The following is an 18,541-nucleotide window of genomic DNA, read 5'->3' on the forward strand; positions in this document are numbered from 1 at the left end:
TTCCTAAACAGAAAGTGAGAGAAAGCTGGGAGGTTCATGCCTGGGTGGAACATCATGTATGTCAGTGTGTTACAATTGTATTATACTTGCTGGATTCTAGGTTGCAGCTCTGTAAGACCAGAGAGGTCAAGCCAGTTCCTGGTGGAAATGTGTGGTTACAAAAGTCCTAAGGTGTACTGAATGATTTGAGGACCCAAAACACAGGGCAAAGAATTATGCCTTCTTATCAGAGAGCAAACTATATATACACATATATGTGGGAGACCAAGGTGAAAAGTGGTCGAGGGAGAGAGGAGAATAGTTTCAGTATGATCCTTAAAATTCCAATGAACACCTTTTTATAGAAATAGAATAATACTAATCTTCTTGGAATTTGTAGACTAGTAATTAGTACTGTAATGAATTTCATATAAGAAACAGAGTGGTTAGCCCCATACTTTTAATTTTATCATCTCTTAAATGTCTTCTCAAGTAAAATGCAAAGGTCCATAAATTCAAAGTATGTTACTATGTATATATGCTCACATTTTTAAGTGATGGTTAAGGTTCTGTGTAAAACTGTGACTTTATGATGTCTGTCTATGTCTCAGATAATTTGTTTGAATGTATTTCTGGGTATCATGTATATCTATTGCATGTTTTAAGAACTAAACAGATGTTAATGAAAACTTGAGCGTAAGAGAATGGAGTAGATATATGCCTAAAAGCTCTCTGGGCACACAGCTGGGTGACTGAATTTGAGGTGCCAGTTTTAAACATGTGTTGAGTATGTTTTTATGGGTTCTAATGATATGGTTTCCCTTTTATATTTGGAATAGTCACACTATATGTTACATGTATGCTGGCCTCTAACTGGCATTTCTATCTCAGCCTGGCATTTTAGATGTATATAGAGTTATGAATTAAAGAACAATAGCAGAAACTCTCAAAGAACAAATAAACAAACAAAAAAAAGTTACTCCTAGTGAAATAATCTTCAGTTTCCCCAATATAAATTGGTTTATATGTATTATGTATGAAATAAGTTTAAGTATTTACGTATGTAGATAAATAACTGTAATAAAAATCTCTTAACACTTTGTCATAAATAAGCTAAAAGATTTATAATATGCTAGCGAGATGGCTTAGCAAATGAGAGTTCTGGCTGCTCTTACAGAGAATCCTGGTTCAATTTCCAGCACCCACATGGTAGTTTACCCCCTCCCCCACAACTCCATTTTCCAGGGATCCAGTGCCCTCCTCTAACCAAGCATGAATGTGGTATATGTGCATACATACGTAAGTACATACATCATTGCAAAGCACTCACACAAAGGTAAAAAAATGTATAGATCTAATTTAAAAAATAGACTTGTGTATGAGCAAAAATTCCTGAAAAGAACTTTTGTCTGCCTGTGAACAAAAAAAATTCTAGAAGGAGCCTCTGTCTGTGAGCATGATATTAGTATTGTAGAGAGATTGGAATTTTGCAGATTAGAAGCTAATTCCTTTATCTTGGGCTAGTTTTAGCCATCTGGAATACTCTGTGTCTGAATTAACAGTTCATGATAATGAATAAGAACTCCTTAGAAGCTATTAACATACCAGAATACACAACTTCCACCAACTCAAATGCCAAGAATGTCATCAATTAGTATCTTGGGCCTATAGAATAACTTCTCCCATCTTGTTGCATCTGCCTCTCAGATGTATCCACCAATGTACTTTAAAGTTGTCCTGATTTATAATTTTATTTGTTGTGTAAAACCATAAAACACTCTGAAACTGTTTCTATGATGAAACATGGAGTTTGCAGTAACCTAAATCTCTGTTCCTGGGCCTTGATCACTCAAAATAACTCCAGAATAAACTATTCTTTATTCCCTTCAAGATGACACATGTCATACGTCAACATGTGAATGCTTTATTTTCTGCATTCCAGACCTTGCCATTATTTAAAAGTATCAAAAACTTCCCAGAAAGTAGTACCTGTTAGAAGTAAAATGTAATGCCATTGTGTTTTTAAAGTAATGTTGCCCTGATCCCTGGGCGTCCTACCTAGGCAGAATATGGAGAACACTTGGAAGTGAATCTGGATGAGAACCAAGACTTGTTCTTCTCTAGTCATGATGCTTAAGCATTTTCTTTCCTCTCTTAAGTCTGGATCCCCTAGGTTTGTCACCAGGACCTCCAGAAAGAAGGGAAGAAATCAGAAGACTTGGTCATGTGGATACTGACTTCTTCAAAAAGATGCCTCCTGATAGATGATCATAGATGCCTTAGAGTTCACGTCTCTTTTAACATGTTTTTGGTGGTGGGAGAAAATTCTGGGCCTTCTTAATATGTATACTATTGATAGCATAGGGAAGCCAAAATTTTCCATATAAGTTCTTATATAGGCTCAATCTTCATCAGTTTCATTAAAAAAATGGCTGAAGACTGGTTTTTTTTGTTGGCAATGTTTTTTTTTTTTATTTTTTTATTTTCTATTCGGTTTGGAAAGGTTGGAACAGAACAGGATTCTTTATGGTTATGGGCCAGTACTACCATCTTGCAGGATGATTTTCACAAAACTCCAGTGTACAGATCATTTCTTCTGCAATTCCCTAGAAGTCCCTAGGAAGGCTAGGCCTCTGGGAGATTAAATGGTCTCAGACCCTGCTCAGCATTACAGTAGTTCCCTCTGTGTGTAGCCTGCAGCCATGCTCAAGTGTAGTCTTGACGAATAACTTAGTGAAAAAGTGACCAGAACCTAGTGCTCAGTTGTCCTGACATACAGGAAGAGGAAGCAGAGGGGTGGAGTTCAGGTTTTATTTTTAAGATTTAAAAAATTAATTTTTTATATTTTTTACTGTTTTTATTATTTAATTATGTGTACACATCTATGTGATGTTAAGTGTCTGCCATTCCACTTGGTTGTTAGGAGTAAACTCAGGCCCTCCACAAGAGCAGTACATAATTAATACTGAGCCATTCCTCTGGCCGCAGCATGGATTCTCAATAAAAATTAATTCCTATGAATAGTGTTGGAAAGACCCTGCTGTTTGAGGTTTCAGTCTTCCTGTCCTAATAGCCATTCTGAGATCAGCATTAAGGTGCAGGACTCTCTCTCCCCATCAGGGCCTCTTGCTCTCTGCCTGACTTCATCTGGAGAGTGTCTCTAGACATAGATGCCCCTAACCATATTTGATATATGGCCTTTGACACAGCTTCTTGCTAGCTCTCCCCTTCTTTGCTTCTCTTCATATGATAGTATCATGCTGTTTAATGCAAATCAAACATCCTTGAAGTGCCTGCTTCCAGTCAGTTATGTACACCTATCTTTGGAGAAACCCCCAACTCCCCAAGGGGTATATAGTCTTTGTTCTCTGGAATTAAAATTGAACTAGTTCCCTGAATTGGTTCTCAGAGTGTTGATTTCTTTACAGTGCTTTCCGTTCTTGCTCCTTGTCTCATGCCCCTCCTGACTTCATGGGCTGGTAGGGGACAGTCCTCAAGGCAGGAGGAAAACCACAAAGAGTGTCTTAGCAAGCTCATCTATGACCATTGAGTTTCCATTAGAAATGACTGGCTGATTTGTTAGGACAGAAGATATGAGGAACACAGAACTCAAAAAGCATAGTAATTCTATGATAAAGCTCAAAAAACTACTGCTTCATGGGAGCTGAGTAGTAAACAAAGGCCCCAAGACCACCTGTTTATCTCTGGGAGGGGCTCTAGGGGCTTTCCAAACACACGTGTTCCTAATGCGTTCCTGCACCCAGTATCTTTGACAGAGGCTAATCTATTCATGCTACTCCTTGAGAGTCTGGAGCAGTGGTTTTCAACCTTACTAATGCCCTTTGCTATAGTTCCTCATGTTGTGACCACCAACCATAAATTGTTTTTATTTCTACTTTGTAACTAATTTTGCTGCTGTTATGAATTTTAATATAAATATTTTTTGAGATAAAGCTTTGCCAAAAGAATCACAACCCACAGGTTGAGAACCACTGGACCAGACTGAAGCATCATTAGTTTCTAGACCTCTTCCAAATCATTTGAAAATGTCATGTTGGCCCAGCTTAAAGCCTAATTAATTTCCAGCACCTGCAAGGCCAGTCCTTTCCTTTCAGATAAGCTCCATGGAAAAGAACTTAGTGTTTTCACAGTACTGCCTCAGTCCTCAGTATAGATTTAGATCACCACTGAGTCAGTATTTTAAAAGTTCTTCTTGTGTTCAGTATAGGTTTCGATCATTCCTGAATCAACTGATAGGCTAGGGTCAGATGGAAGGGGAGGAGGTCCTCCCTTATCAGTGGGCGTAGAGAGGGGCAGGGAGGAGATGAGGGAGGAAGGGAAGGATTGGGAGGGAATAAGGGAGGGGGTACAGCGGGGATACAAAGTAAAATAAAGTGTAAGTAATATACAAAAAATAAAATTTTAATTAAAAAAATAAAATGACACCTAACCCAAAACAAAACAAAACAAAAAACATCTTGAGCATTCTTCCCCACCCTTCCTTGACCAGAGAAAAGGAATATTTACTATCCCTTTGGCCTTGTTGATGTGATTTACTTTAGTCAGTGTTATCAGTCAACTAGTTTACTAGAATAACATTTTGTCTCCATAGATTGATTTGTTGAATAAACAAGAAAGTGTTTGAAGCCCAGAGGACACCTGTGTTTTTTGTTTTTGCTTTGAGAGACAAGATCTAGCTGTGTCCCAGAGGAGCATTGCCTCAGCCTCAGGCTTTGGTGGTTTGTCAGTGTTTCAAGACATACTAGCAAAAAACTTACAAATCTAAATGTTCCTTTTGGTTACTGTTTGATACCAAGATTCTTCCTTCATCTGCTGTTGTCAAACTCTGTTTACCCATGAGTAGCTTTCCCACACATCTGCAACTAGAAGAAACACAGTTTTTGCTAAACTCTCCAGATGCTTGGGCATGCCTGAGGCCTTCCCAAACACACCTTCTCCTGCCATATGACGTCTGGAACTGACCTGTGCTTGCTCTTTCTGCACACTTGCAGTGACCGAGCCATTTGTCTTAGCATGGAGATGTTAGCTAAAAGCCTGCTAACTCAGGCTCCAAGGGGCTGGAATAGGAAAGAATTGCCCACCCAAGCCTGAATTTCTCTTTCCTTGGGCTTTTGTTATCCTCAAAGTGAGTGGAACCAAGGCCCCTCTTTAGGCTCTGCACACCTTCATTTTCCACACCGAGGTACAGCTGGCATCCAGGCCTCTCTTAGGACATGGAGGAGAACGCATGGGGCCGTGATGTTACGATTTTCAGGTTTGTATTTCCCCAGCTGCAGGCACTGATTGTGGGTACAGGCTTACAAGTGTTTGTTCACTCCAGACTCTAAGGAGGGCTCTCAACTTAGACAAGGCTAGAGGCAAGTACTTATGTTGGTGTGATCTACCTTGAGCATGGGTGTGGGCTGCTACACACTATACAAGATTTTAAAATACCAGAGAGTGAACCTTCAAAACCAAGTGTTCTCTGATATCATCTAAAGAAAAAGATGATTTGTCTCTTCTCAATCTCCATTCCCAAAGCAGAACTCAACAGATGGTCAAGAGTCACCAGACAAATCAGTACCAGTTCTGAGGACAGGTGCTTTGGGTTCAGCCTGTAATCAGTGGCCTCAACAGCAGGTTTTTGTTTTTGTTTTTTTTTCTTTTTCCCACCATAACACCAGTGGATTCCTTCTCTGATTCTTTAGAAAATGCAGCCATTTGTGGTATTCAGTTTTACAGGAGAACAAATAAATGTCTTTTGTGTATACATTATATTGGTATATCATAGTACTCTGTTTGAGCTCACAGAGAAGCTGGCTCTGGAGGTGGGACTTGGCCTTTCTACTTGATACCCAAGCATGATTGAAAGTGCACTCCTAAAACTGTTCTTGTTAGTCTAAACCCCTGGTTCAGGGAAAGGAGAATAATAAAGCAGCCCAAGAGGAAAGGTGCTATGCCCTTAGGAACAGCTCAAGGTAAATTGATTTGCAACAAAGGTTTCTATTGTTCTCTAACAGGAAGATGCCTTAATGAACACAGTTAATAGGATATTCATCCACAGAATAGACTTCATCTGGAAAATCCTCTCCCAGTAACAGTTTTAACAGGGCTTCTTTTTATTTGTGCAGCATTCTGTGAACATCAATTTGATGATGGTTTGCTATCTGTTAGTTTTCTTTATACTGTACTCATAGAAAACTGAAGGCACAGGTATGGTAGATCATTCTGGACCATATGGAATATAAAAAGATCTTTAGATATCTCGTGTTTTCTATGAGATTTGCCTAGGAATTTACAAAGCCTTATTGTTATCACTATGTGTGCAGGTAATTTTCATTTATTACACTAAGCTATACATATCGTTTGGATTCAGTTATTAAATAAGATGTTATTGTTACTGTGATTGTAAGGAAGGAAACAAAAAGGAACTCATAAGTATAAGGCAGAAAATGTTTATTAAAAGGATATAGAAACTGTCCTAAGTGAAGATCATTAAATGTTTTAAATCAATAGCATTCTCTTAACTTAAAGATCTACTTGTGGTAATGTTTATAAGGACTGACTTAAAGGATCAAAACTGTCTAATAGAGACAGTTTGCTTTTGGCAAACTTTATGTCAATGTTATACAAAAGTTAAAGATACTAGATTGGTATAACTGACCTTCTGGGTGTTTAATAAGCATTCTTAGAGGCCTACTAATGTGGTCAGAGGAAGTAAATGACATTAATTATGGCTCTTGCCCTTAAGAGTCCTGCAGCTCCATCAAGCCACCTGTTTTCCTGATCAGAGAAGCTATGGATCTCAAGGGCATACTCTAACCAGTGCATTTTAACGTTTTTATGTTCTCCAAACAGAGGCATCAACACAAAAGAAAATGCACTCAACGGTTCAAAAGGATGTGGGCAGCAATGTCTTGTGACTCATGTGCATCAGATGGCATAGTGAGAAGAAGAAGAAAAAGAAAAAAAAAAAAGGAACAAGTAGCTAAAGGAGTCAGAGGGTCCTCCCAAACCCAAATGATCCCCAAGAACCAAACACTCAACTGACCTTGACAGTTAAGAAAAAAAAAATAACAATAGTTTGAGCCACCTGCATGGTCTTAAGGGGGCAAAAAAGTGTAATCAAAGATTCAAAATTATAAATTTTAACCTGTGTGTATGTATATTTATATCTAATATATATGAATCATAACAAACATTAGGCTTAAGTCCATGTGAGATGGGTTTCAGAAAAGCATTTCTGACTAATTTTTTTTCTTCATAAGGGAAATGCTTCAAATCTTACAACATTCAACATGGGAACCTATTCATATGCTAGTTAAATATCATCTCTTCCATCCTAGAAGCCAGATGAAGGGGGTCCTCACATGAGGATCTGAGCCATTTCAAAAACTATGAAAGTATCTGGTAGCAGATCCTGGATTGGAGATCCCTGAGTTGGGGAGGACCTGAGGAGCCCAAAGGATGGGTGTTCTTGAGAGCTTATGGAGTGATTCTCATGGACTTTGATTTGAACATTTTAATTTTTAGTTTTACACAATGTCCTTTGTTCTGGCTTCTGGTGTTCTGTGGCTTGTAATGCTTAACTGTTACAGAAATCCATGCCTGACCCTGCTGGAAGCGAATCTTTCCTCTGCTCAGAGGGCTCTAGTTTCCCTTCTTTGTGACTCCATTTTGAAAGTTAAATTTTATGTATTTTTATTTGTGCATGGGTGCTTTCTCTGTGTGTATATCTGATGCTTGCAGAAACTAGAAGAAGGTATCAGATCCCCTGAGAATGGAGTTACACACAATTATGAACTACCATGTGGGTGCTGGGAGTCAAATCTAGAAGAGTAGCCAGTGCTCTTAACCACTAAGCCATTTCTCCATCTGCGCTCCCCACTACTCTTCTTTTTTTTCTTCAAAATTTTACTATTTTAATTGTAAAAATTAAATTTTAAGGAATTTTTTTAACCTGGTGACATTTATGTGAAACCTAAAACAAGATGGCAGCAGTTTTGTTATAGCTAGCAGTAAAGTACACCATCTATTATTTTCAAAATCACAAATTAGACTATACATCATCTTTACTGGTTTCTAGACATTCAGTGCTGAACACGAGGAAGGAAATCAAAGGTTTCAAAACTGGAGAGGCAGTCATGCCACATTTGCAACCTGAGCATGGCAAGCAACTATTAAAACAGTGTCAAACTATTAAAACAGTAAGGGAATCCAGGAAGGCTGTGGTAAAAATTTGAATTATAAGGTGATACTTCATTTGTAATGATCAACAAAAAATAATTTACACCATGAGAAAAACATATCAATAAAAGGGGAAGTATGGAGAAACATAGCTAAAATCAAAAGCTTCAACATAAAGAATGCTGAATGACCAATAGAAAATCAGCAAATATGACAGTAAGTGCACATCTCAGTCATGTTCTTGGATGAAGAGAGTAGATGATATGAGAATGGCAGTACTCAAATTGCTCTACCTTTTTACAAAGTATTTTCAAAAGCAAATTGATTATGTTTCTACATTTTAAATTACTTAATAGCATTCAACAGCACAACAGTTTTTCTACCTGGCTGTTATTTTTTGTGTTCTTCTTTTTTCCTTAATTATTTTTTTAAATTTTTTATTTATTACAGTTTATTCACTTTGCATCTCGGCTATGGCCTTCTCCCTCTTCTCCCCCACGCCACTTCCTTAGTCCACTGAAAGGGAAAGACCTCCTCCCTTCTATCTGACCCTAACCTACAGGCCCATTACTCTTCTTTTGCCTTTACTTCCTGTCTCTTAGCTCCTGTGGAGAACTTCTTCATGATACCTGGCTAATATACAAATGAATTTTATTGATGGTTTTTTGAGATCCCTTATGTAGATAGGCCTATGTTAAGGGTAACACACTCAAGGCTCCCAAAATGATGTCAAACTTTTTTAATTTTCAGAGTTATCTCTTAGAAAGGAGAAATGGTGAGACTAGGAGATAGGAGTTGCCTAGACAGATTAGAAGCAAGGACCTTGAAAGCAACACTTCAGGAATGTCTTTAGTTCCCCATGGAGAAATGCCTCATGACATCCCCTATATGAGTACTATTCCCTAGAGGAGGTTACATGAGAGGGTCAGGTAGTAATCTCTTGTGGAGAACAACTTTAGAATTGACCTCTAGATTTTCATATAGTGAGTTGTATCAATTCCCCAATTTTAGCCCATCTCCTAAATGATGTTAGAATTACCACTTTATTGAGGTAGAGTGCTTTTCCTTCCTAGAAAGCCCATCCCTGGTGTAGTAGCTTTTGGACCCACACCCATACCAGGGTCTGACTGCTTGACTCAGCAAAACATAGCTCTCACTCTGTTCTCTCACCATCCCTTACATATTTTCTCATAAGTGGCATGGTTTTCTCTCTTTCTCTTTAAGAGAAGACCCCCAATTTTCCTAGAAGGGCTCCCAAGTTTCCCATAACAGAAAGACATGCACAAGAAAAAGTCAAAAGGTGACGTTTATTTTTTTTCAATGATTGATGTGTGTGTGTGTGTGTCCACAAATACAAGAGAATATTATTGTCTCCCCCCTAATAAAGATGATCATAAAAATATAGCTTGGAAAATGTGTACATGCATATAGATGCATGAGTCAACACATGTTTCTTGCGAAAAATAATTGCATACATTTGTCATTTTATATAGTATTTAGCAGCACTTTATACAGCTGGCATACTTTCAATGAGTGTATGAGATTTTACACGTTATTTCTCAAGACGCTTAAGAAAATGTTAAAGTGTGTGGTAGGTGATGCCTAGTAAGAAGAAATACTACTTTAAAACATCATGTATCATAACCTCTTTCTTATACACATGTATTTCATTTTTATGAACCCCTTCTTACTTTCAGTTGGAAAATATGTATCATTCATTTTGATGCAGTTCTAAATAGAATTGTGTTTCTCCACCCAATTCCTGACAAGGACTCACTATGTATCCACGATTGGCTGTGAAGTCACAATCTTTTTCTTCAAACCACAGAATGCTAGGATGATAGGTAAGGGCACAATCTGGCTTTTGGCACTAGTTCTTATACACATCTACTCAGTGGTGATTCCCTGCAGACTTCACAGCAGGCAGGAAAATGTGATCCACTATGAGACAATTCAACTCAGCTTCATTTTATTTTAACTGGCTCTGGACCAAAACTTCTAATGTCTGGCCCAGATAATTTTTCTTTAGCCATATTTAAGTACCACACAATTTTGGAAAACGTATTCAGATAACAACTCAGTCCTGAGTGCACAACAATTTAAGAAGTGCTTCCATTGAGATTCTTTACACAGTCCATCTGCTTCTTTCACAAGAATGGGCATTTGTGGACTCAGAGTGTCCAAAGTTTAGAGTTTAGGGAGCTTGACAGAGGTGAACTGAGGAAAACGGCCTGTGGGTGTCAGGACTGGCCTGCCCCTAGGATAACATAGAAGTCACCCAGGCTGTTGTAAAGCACAAGTGACATCACTCATAAGAATACGTTTGTGCTTAAAAGCAGTGCTCTAGAGTTAGGGGAAAGGGTCTGGGACAAGTAAAACCAATTGTGGAAGATAAGGGCAGAACCTGTTGCATCAGACAGGATCACAGGGTTGTAAACCTGCATCATTCCTGGCATACCAGGAAGAACAGCTAAGCACATCATTCAACTGAATAGGTGAGCTGTGTGTTTAACTTTCCTGGAGTCTCCAGTGCTGTGTACACAAGGCCTTTTTACCCCTTCACACTACTCTACTAGAAGTAGGCATAAACAGACTCCAGACCTTTAGGTGTACTTGAGATTCCAGACACACTTGCTTCTGCCTTATGACTCTAGTAACCAACCTGTACTGCTGCTTCACTGTTGAAAGGAGGGTTTCTTAGATACAGTGACATTACATTAAAGACCTTCTAACTCTTGCTGCATGGGGCAGTAGCAGGAGAAAACTACTCTCAAGGACCTGCACTTATCTGAGTGTGTCCTTCAGATCATGCTTATACTGGTACAAATAATAGCCAAGAGTCAAGACTTCCAGTATTGTTATGTCCTAGCCCACAAGGGTCCACTCTAAGTAATTCTTTCTTAAGCTGATATTCTAGGATAAAATCAAATGTTTAGATGAAATTAAAGCTAAAAGAAAACACACGGGTTTGTAGGTGGGTTGGTGTCTTTTTCCCTTCTAATAGAAGTTCTGCCTGGCTATAGGAGGTGGTCACTTCAGGCTCTCTGTGCCTCCCCTTCAGGGGTCTCAGCTAGGGTGACCCCCATAGACTTCCTTGGGCTTCCTCTATCCCTGGTCTCTGGCAAATCCCAGAGATGTCTCCCACCTCTAATTTTTGTTCTGGCACCCAGCCCTTTCTTTCTGATCTCCTTACTCCTAATTCAAATGCAGAGACCTACAGCCAAACATTAGACAGAGCTCAGGGACTACTATAGACGAGTTGGAGGAACTATTGAGGGAGCTGGAGGAGTCAAGGACTCCAAAAGAAGACCAACGCAGTCCACTAACCTGGGCCCATGGGTGCTCACAGAGACTGAATCACCAACCAAAGAGCATGCATGCACTGGTCCTAGGCCCCATACACATATATAGCAGATGTACATCTTGGTCTTCATGTGGATTCCCCAACAAGTGGAGCAGGGGCCCTGTTTGACTCTGTTGTCTCCCTTTGGATCCCATTCCCTTAACAGGGCTGCCTTGTCTGGCCTCAGTGGGAGAGGATGCACTTAGTTCTGCAGTGACTTAATGTGCCAGGGCTGGCTGGTACCCATGGGGGACCTCCCCCTTCTCTGAAGTGAAGAAGAGGGGATATTGAGGGTAGGGGTGTGTAAGGAAATAGACCGGGAGGAGAGGAAGAGGGGCTGCAATCAAGATGTAAAGTGAATAAATAAATAATTTTTAAAAAGAAAAATAGAAAAAGAATTCTCAACAGAGGAATATAGAATGGCTGAGAATCACAAAAAAGAAATGCTCAGTGTTCTTAGTCATCAGAGAAATACAAATCAAAATGACTCTAAGACTCCATCTTACACCCATCAGAAGGATAAGATAAAAAAACTATGCTCACAGCAGCTTTATTTGCAATAGCCAGAAACTGGAAATAACCTAGATGTCAAGAATGGATAAAGGAACTATGGTACATCTACACAATGGAAATACCACTCAGCTATTAAAAACAAGGACATCAGGCAATTTGCAGGCAAGTGAATGGAACTAGAATAGCTCATCATGAATGAGGTAACCCAGACCCAGAAAGATAGTATATACTCACTCATAAACAGATATTAGCCATATAATACAGGATAACAATACTACAATTCACAGAACTAAAGAAGCTAAATCTTCCCAGGGCCCTCTGTGCTCCACTTCTTCTGCATGCCCTGTGCCCCAGTTCCTCTTCCTGTGCCATTCCCTGGGACTCACCCTGATCCGAGGCATTGGACACAAATTGGGATTGGGGAGCAGCAGGAAAACCAGAGAACTGAGGCCATCTGGGACCATGAGCTCTACCTATATCCCCAGAGACCTATTACCATCAGAGACCACCAGGCCTACTAATAACAGGGTCAACCAAATGCCTAGAGATCAGTGCAAGAACACCACCAAAACCCAGGGCCATATGACACCACCAAAACCCAGCTATCCTACCATAGCAAACACTGAGGATCCTATGACATCAGAAGAACAAGAAAACAATCTTAAATAGGAACATATAAAAATGATAGAGGCCCTAGAGGAAAAAAAAAATACCTTAAAGAACTAAAGAAAAATAGAACAGGTGAAGGAATTGAATTATCTCTTAAACAAGGAAAATACAATCAAACAGGTGAAGAAACTGAGTAAATCCCTTAAAGAAATGCAGGAAAATACAACCATACAGGAGAAGCAAATGAATAAAGGACATAAAATTGGAAACAGAAAACACAATACGAGGCAATCATGAAGGTTAAAAACCTAGGGAAGAGTCCAGAAACTACAGACACAAGCATCAATAACAGAATACAAGAGATGGAAGAGAGAATCTCAGGTGTAAAAGATAGGATTGAAGAAATCAACACATCATGTTAAAGAAAATGTTAAATCTAAAAAGTTCCTGATACAAAACATTCAATAAATCTGGGACAATATGAAAAGGCCAAACATAAGAATATAGGAATAGAAGAAAAAGACTCCAAACTCTGATGCTCAGAAAATACTTTCAACAAAATCATAGAAAACTTCCCCAACATAAAAGAAAGAAATGCCTAAAAAAATAAAGAAGCCTACGGAATACCAAATAGATTAGACCAGAAAAAAAAAATCTTCTTGCCACGTATTATTCAAAACACTAAATGTACAGAATAAAGGAATAATATTAAAAGCTGCAAAGGAAAAAGGCCAAGTCACATGTAAAGGCAAAACTATCAGAATTACACCTGACTTCTCAACAGAGACTATGAAAGCCAGGAGAGCCTTGAGCGATGTCACGCAGACACTTAAGAGCACATATATCAACACAGACTACCATACCCAGGAAAACTTTCAATCACCATACATGGAGGAAACAAGATATTCCATGACAAAACCAAATTTAATCAGTACCTACCCACACATCCAGCCCTACAGAGGATACTAGAAGGAAGAATCCAACCCAAGGAGTCTGACTATACTCAGGAAAGCACAGGGAACAACACCACAGCCACAAAACCAAAAGAAAAGAAACACACACACACACACACACACACACACACACTACTGCCACCAAAATCAAAATAGCAAGAAGTAACAGTAACTGGTCATTAATAATTGTCAACAACAATGGCCTCAACTCCCAATAAGAAGACACAGGCTAACAGAATGTAATTGTAATCAGGACCCATCATTCTGTTACATGCAAGAAACACACCTCAGCAATAATGAAAACATTATTTCAGAAGAAAGGGCTGGAAAAATGTTTTCCAAGCAAACGGACACAAGACACAAGCTGGAGTAGCTATTGTAATGTCTAATAAAATAGACCTTCAACCAGAATTAATCAAAAGAGATAGGGAAGGGCACTTCCTACTCCTCAAAGGAAAAATTGACCAAGATAACATCCCAATTCTGAACATATATGCCCCAAATGCAAAGGCACCCACATTTGTAAAAGAAACATTACTAAAGCCTAAATCAAACATAGAACCCCACACATTGATAGTAGGCGACTTCAACACACCTCTCTCACAATGGGCAGATGGAAACTAAATGAGAGATAACAAAACTAACCGACATTATGAATGAATTGGACCTAACAGATATCTACAGAACATTCCATCCAAACACAAAAGAATATACCTTCTTCTCAGCATCTCATGGAACCTTCTCCAAAATTGACCACATACATGGACACAAAGCAAGCCTCAACAAATACAATAAAAGTGAAATAACAGCTTGTGTTTTATCAGCCCATCATGGATTAAAGCTAGACTTCAAAAACAACAGAAAAATTAGAATGCCTATAAACTCATGGCAACTGAACAACTCTCTACTTAATGACTACTATGTCAGGGAGGAAATCTCTTTTGTTTGTTTGTTTGTTGTTTTCTCTTTTTTAATTTTTATTTTATTATTAGTTATATTTTATTAACTCTGTATCCCACTCCCTCATTCCCTCCCAATCCCACCCTCCCTCCCTCATCTCCTCCCTGCCCCTTTCCAAGTCCACTGATTGAGGAGAACCTCTCCCCTTTCATCTGACCCTGTTTTATCAGGTATCTTCAGGACTGGCTGCAAAGTCCTCCTCTGTGGCCTAACAGGACTGCTCCTCCCTTGGCGGGTGGGGAGGTCAAAGAGCCTGCCTTTGAGTTCCTGTTAGAAATAGTCCCTGTTTCCCTTACTAGGGGAAATCAATTGGTTACTGAGCTACCATGGGCTACATCCGAGCAGAGGTTCTAGGTTATATCCATACATGGTCCTTGGAATATCGGTCTTAGAAAAGACCCCTGTGCCCAGATATATTTGGTCCTTGTGGAGCTCCTATCCTTTCCATGTCATACTAACTTCCCCTTCTTTCATATGATTCCCTGCACTCTGCCGAAGGTTTGGTTATGAGTCTCAGTATCTGCTTTGATACACTGCTAGGTAGAGTCTTTCAGAAGCCCTCTGGGGTAGGCTCCTTTCCTGTTACTTGTTTTCTCCTACATCCAATGTCCATCCCATTTGTCTTTCTAAGTGAGGATTGATCATCTTACCCTGGGTCCTCTTTGTTGTTTATCTTCTTTAGGTGTATAGATTTCATTATGTTTATCATATCTTATAGGTCTATATAAGCAAGTATATTCTGTGTTTGTCTTTCTCCTTCTGGGATACCTCACTCAGAATGATCGTTTCTAGATCCCACCATTTGCCCGCAAATTTCATGATTTCCTCATTTTTGATTGCTGAGTAGTATTCCATTGTGTAAAAATACTACAATTTCTGTATCCATTCCTCTGTTGATGGACATCTGGGTTGTTTCCAGATTCTGGCTATTACAAATAAAGCTACTACAATCATAGTTGAGCAAATGTCCTTGAGCAAATTTTGGGTATATGCCTAGGAGTGGTAGAGCTGGGTCTTGAGGAAGCACTATTCCTAATTGTCTGAGAAAGCAGCAGATTGACTTCCAAAGTGGTTGTACCAGTTTACATTCCCACCAGCAATGTAGAAGGGTTTCCCTTTCTCCACAACCTCTCCAGCATGTGTTGTCATTTGAGGTTTTGATTTTAGCCATTTTGATGGGTGTAAGGTGAAATCTCAGGGTCGTTTTGATTTGTATCTCAGGGAGGAAATCTTAAATGTTCTATTTTACCAATAAAGACTCAGGACCCAGATGCTAGGGTGAAAACCTGCTAGCTCAGAGAGACAAAGAAAGCACCCAGTTGACTTTCCTTCTCAGCTCAGGTCCAGATGGAAAAAACAAAACAAAACAAAACAAAAGTCTCAGTAGCCTTGCTGACAAACAAGGAGGAAAAAACAAACCAACAAACCCCCCAAAAAACAAAACTCAAACCAAACCAAACCAAACCAAACCAAACCAAACCAAACCAAACCAAACCAAACCAAGTCAAAAAATCCCTTAAAGCCAAAGATTGCTATCCCAGAGCCCCAAAACCCCCCAAACCAGAGAGCTAGAAAGCTAAAGTCTCAGCTAAAGCCAAAGAGCTAAAGCCCTTCTCTTCTACATTCTGTCTTAAACACTCTTCAATTCAAAGTTCCTCCTACTCTTTAATCCCCCTGTCATCTGGTTTCTTGTTCTGCCTCTTGACCTAGGGTTAACTTCATTAAATCCTGTGTACAGAAAGCTTTAGGATTAAAGGTGAATACCAGGGCTCGGTGAAGCACACCATAATCACCTGTTTATAATAAACAGAAAGTTCTTGGATTAAAGATGTGTGTTAGGATTCAACCACAGCAAACAAGACAGAGTGTTACAGTTCAAAATTTTGGGTTTCCAATGGTGTCATATATCTTGCAACAGGATACTGTATCTCTGCCTTTTAGTTAGTTTGGCTAAGGGTTTGTCTTTCTTGTTGATTTTCTCAAAGATCCAGCTCTTCGTTTCATTGATTTGTATTGCTATCTTTGTTTCTAATTTATTGATTTCAGCCCTGAGAGTTTGATTATTTTCTGCCATCTACTCCTCTTGGGTGTGTTTGCTTCTTTTTCTTTTAAAGCATTCAGGTGTTCTTTTAAATTGCTAGTATTAGATAGACCCTTCCATTTTATTTTTATGAAGTCACTTAGTGCTATGAACTTTTCTCTTAGCACTATTTTCATTTTTGCCCTGTAAGTTTGGATATATTATACCTTCATTTTCATTGAATTCTAGGAAGACTTCAATTTCTTTATTTCCTCCCTGACCCAGTGGTCAATGAGTAGAGAATTGTTCAGTTTTGATGAGTTTGTAGGCTTTCTTTTGTTTCTGTTGTTGTTGAAGTCCAGCTTTAATCCTGCTGGACTGATAGCATACAAGGTGTTATTTCAGTTTTCTTGTGTTTGTTGAGGCTTTCTTCGTGACAAAGTATCTGGTCAGTTTTTTAGAAAGTTCTGTTAGGTGCTAAGAAAAAGGTATGTTATTTTGTGCTCGGGTAGAATGTTCTGTAAGTATCTATTAGATCTGTTTGATTCTTGACATCTGTTAGTTTCAATATTTCTTTGTTTAATTTCTGTCTTGATGACCTGTCCATTGGTGAGAGAAGAATGTTGAACTCACCTATTCCTGTGTATGGTTTGATGTGTGATTTAATATTTAATAATGTTTATTTTTATTTTTATTATTTTTATTAATTATAGTTTATTTACTTTGTATCTCCCCTGTACCTCCCTCTCTCATCCCCTCCCAATCCCACCCTCTTCCCCACTCATACCCCTCCCCCAGTCTACTGATATGGGAGGTCCTCCTCCCCTTCCCTCTGATCTTAGTCTATCAGGTCTCATCTGAAGTTGCTGCATTATCTTCCTCTGTGGCCTGGTAAGGCCGCTGCCCCCTCAGGGAGAGGTGATCAAAGAGCTGGCCAATCAGTTCCTGTCAGAGACAGTCCCTGTCCCCATTACTATGGAACCTACTTGGACACTGTACTGCCATGGGCTACCTCTGTGCAGGAGTTCCAGGCCGTCTCCATGAGTGGTCCTTGGCTGAAGTATAAGTCTCAGAAAAGACCCCTGTGCCCAGACATTTTGGCTCTGTTGCTCTCCTTGTGGAGCTACTATCCTCTCCAGGTCGTACTATCTCCCACTTCCGTCATAAGATTCCCTGTACTCTGCCCAAAGTTTGGCTATAAGTCTCAGCATATGCCTCGATACCCTGAAGGGTAGAGCCTTTCAGAGACCCTCTGTGGTAGGCTCCTGTCCTGTTCCCTGTTTTCGCCCTCCTCCGATGTCCCATCCTCTTTGCCTTTCCGAATGGAGATTGAGCATCTTAGCCAGAGTTCTCCTTCTTGATTAGCTTCCATAGGTGGACAGATTTTAGTAGATTTATCCTATACTATATTTCTAATACAATACTTATGAGTGAGTATATACCCTCTGTGTCTTTCTGCTTCTGGGATACCTCACTCAGGATGATCTTATCCAGTTCCCACCATTTACTTGCAAATTTCATGATTTCCTGTTGTTGTTTTTTTTAATCACTGAATAATGTTTCTTTTATGAATATGGGTGCCCTTTCAGTTGGGGCATTGATGTTCAGAATTAATACGCCACCTTAGTGGATTTTTCTTTTGATGAACGTGAAGTATCCTTTCTCATCTCTGTTGACTAATTTTTGTTGAAAGTCTATTTTATTAGATATTATAATGGCTACTCCAGATTGCTTCTTGGGTCCTTTTGCTTGGAAAACCCTTTTCCAACCCTGTACTCTGATGTAATGTCTATCTTTGTTGATGAGGTGTGTTTCTTGGATGCAGTAGAATGATGGATCCTGTTTTCAAATCCATTCACTTAGCCTGTGTGTTATTATTGGGGAACTGATTCCATTGATGTTGATAGATATCACTAGCCAATAATTGTTAGTTCCTGTTATTGTGATAGTGGTGGTTGTGGTCGTGGTGGTTGTGGT

The sequence above is a fragment of the Meriones unguiculatus genome, chromosome X (assembly GCF_030254825.1).
Source record: "Meriones unguiculatus strain TT.TT164.6M chromosome X, Bangor_MerUng_6.1, whole genome shotgun sequence".
Taxonomy (NCBI): Eukaryota; Metazoa; Chordata; class Mammalia; order Rodentia; family Muridae; genus Meriones; species Meriones unguiculatus.